Here is a 3,345-nt window from a genome sequence, read left to right on the forward strand (position 1 = left end):
GTTATAGTCCCAGTGGTTGAATTTGTGAATTTTTTGTATTGTTCCTATTGATGTATATTTAATGTAATTTTTTTTGGTCTACTAAATCTAGATGCTCTTTATATAACTTAGTAATTCTGGATGCAAAATTATAGTTGTATTGTTCAAAATAATTAATGTCATTAAGGTCTCAATATAAATTCACATAAATCACTATAAATAAATGATACATATTTTTGCAGTGATTTTATATGGACAAAATATTTTGTGAGAGCCAAGTGAATTAAATTGGTCATTGCAGAGGTAGTACTGTACACAAATTGCAGATAAAAAAAAGACACACATAACATTCAACTGTTTAAATACAGATTTAGACCATCAATGTTTATTCCAAAATGTTCAATAAGTTATAAAGGATTTTCTATACTCTTTTAAATGTTGCTAACAAGAAAATATATTAAAAGTATTGTGAATTAATCAGAATAGTGATATATTCATTGTTTATCTCACTCTCATAATTTTTATAATTTTCCCACTATAGTTCCAAAAGTCAATATGAAATTAAAATTGGTAAGAAAGTACTTAAAACTCTCTTCTCTTCTACAGGTATCTTTGGCAGCCTTAAGAAGATCACATACCATTTTTAAAGCCTATTATTCTCATAAAAAAATGAAGAGAGTCAAACTAACTTCTTAAATCAAGTGGAACAATTTTATGCTAAACCTCTGAGTGTACTCTTTAGAGCAGTTTCAGTTGGCAAAGCACCAAAACACAAAATTCAATCATATGAACTATTTGGTTTTTTTTAATTGACATTTTCTAGATTACTGAGTAGATTTCATGACTGCTTTTTCATCTCTAATAATAAGCCATCACATCAATTATACTTATCTAAGATAATATTTACATATATATATATATATATATTTTTTTTTTTTTGAGACAGAGTCTCACTTTGTTGACCAGGCTAGAGTGAGTGCCATGGCATCAGCCTAGCTCGCAGCAACCTCAAACTCCTGGGCTCAGGGAATCCTCCTGCCTCAGCCTCCAGAGTAGCTGGGACTACAGGCATGCGCCACCATGCCCAGCTAATTTTTTCTACATATATTAGTTGGCCAATTAATTTCTTTCTATTTATAGTAGAGACAGGGTCTTGCTCTTGCTTAGGCTGGTTTCGAACTCCTGACCTCCAGCAATCTGCCTGCCTTGGCCTCCCAGAGTGCTAGGATTACAGGCGGGAGCCACCACGCCCGACCAGATATTTTGTTTTTTAAAGAATTATCTATCTGCCTACGTTTACTGAGAACTTGAATGCTCAATCAGCTCATTATATTTTCAGTTTTCATCAAATGGTTTATACTAAGCAAAAACACAAGAATTCAAACTACGGGCAGAAAATATCAACTCCAAACAGGAAAAATTAAGTCATGAAAGTCATGAACTGCCATGAAATTTTCCTGGAACATAAGATCTTTGCTTATCTCTAGGAAAAAAATGTTATATTTTGGCTATAAGCAAATTAGCTTCCATTTCTTACTTAAGTGAGTTACAACACACAGGCACACAGAAACACTTCCCAGTCAATGCATTCCAGGTAGAGTTCAAGGTCAGAAGTTAAAGAACAATCACCTTTAGGGATTGGGTCAATTTTGTTCACATAATAAACATTTCAGGACAAAAGAAGACAGGAAATTATTTACTAAACACCTACTGTGTACCAAACATTTATATTTGTTACCTCTTTAATGCTAAAACCACTAGAGGAGATAAATAGTATCTTTTTGAAGGCCAGGAAGCTGAGACATGGAGAAAGATTAACTGGCCTAAGACCACAAAGTAAGAAAGAATATATTTCCATATTTATCATCATTATTATTATTATTTTAGAGACAAGATCTCACTCTGTCACCCAGGCTGGAGTACAGAGAATACTCACAGCTTACTGCAGCCTGGAACCAAAAGATCCTTTTGCCTCAACCTCCCGAGTAGGTGAGACTCTCCCCCCCACCCTCCCGCATACTTTATTTTTCACAAGGACATTTGTATGTCAATACTTTTGCATATGCATTCACAAAGTTTTGTTCATTTTGTTTTTGACTTTCTACAGAGTAACTTTTTTAGAACCACTTTTTTTTTTAATTTTAAAAATAACACAACCACATTTGGAAACTGGAGAAGTGAAAAACAAAGCACTCCGTAATTGTTTAAGTACAACCCTCCCTACCACCACCATTACTTTACCAAAATTCCTTCTATGTAGCATTCAGTCTCTTTTTTTCACCCTGCTAGTCCATTTATTAGGCCAAATTATCTGACAGGCCAAAGTACAGGGAGGGTAGTAAACATAACACTAGCTAGTTGGAAATTTTTTTTAAAAAGTCCTATACCCATGGATAACAAGGGAAATGAAGAGATGACAATTCCTCTTTAAGGAATGTTTAAGTCATGAAAGCCATTCATCCATCAGTGGGGGAGAATGGTGGGGCTGGGCAAATTAAAAGGTTGACAAAAGATTTCCAGATATTTAAAACGACTGCATCTATAGTCTGTCCGTTGGAAAACGTAGTAACAAAAATGCGGGGAACCGTGTATGTTTAAATATTTTCAACTTGAGGATCATGTCTTATTATGACTATAAAATCCAAGTGCAATTTAAGAAGGTGGCTAACTTTAAGTACTATTAATGCCTTTCCTAGCCATCTGCCGATTTGATTCTGGAGACTAATCTACTCACAGGAGATTATGCCTGCTGGAAATCTCTTCAGGAGACCAGACAGCTAAGAAGCAGGTTTACAGGAAAGCTTCCTTTGCTGAATAATGCCTTTGGCTTTTTACACCAATTTTTCTCCTCTCCCCTCCTATATTAATTGCTTTACTTCTCCAGAACCCTAAGGAGAATCGGTGCGATGGGCAGCGGGCAACTCCCGTGCACATCTTGCCCCAGTCTGGGTAGCTGCGTCTTGCCGTCATCGCCACCGCGCTGCGCCGGTGCCCGGGAACTAGGCTCTAGGCGCCACACCAAGCGGAGCCCGGGGCTCCGTAGGCGTGTCGCGGAAGACCAGCGCCGAATCACACGCAAGCCGCACAAGCGACGCAAACGCTTCCCAGAAGGCTGTGCGAGCGCCTACAACTCCCATAATGCTTCACCGGGAACCCCAAGGCTCTTTGAAGAAAATCGCACAGCTCCCTCGCCACCTGTGCTTACATCTCCTTTAATATATGGTTCATCGGCGTGCCTCTGGCCTTTTGCTGGAGCTCTTCGATCTCAAAAGCTAGAACACTCAGGCTAATCCGGTAAGACCGCCTGGGGAGGCGTGGCTTCGGGACCGGAAGAAGCTCCCGTTGCCAAGGGAACGTCGCCTGCCC

This window comes from Microcebus murinus, chromosome 1 (assembly GCF_040939455.1).
Source record: "Microcebus murinus isolate Inina chromosome 1, M.murinus_Inina_mat1.0, whole genome shotgun sequence".
NCBI classification, from domain to species: domain Eukaryota; kingdom Metazoa; phylum Chordata; class Mammalia; order Primates; family Cheirogaleidae; genus Microcebus; species Microcebus murinus.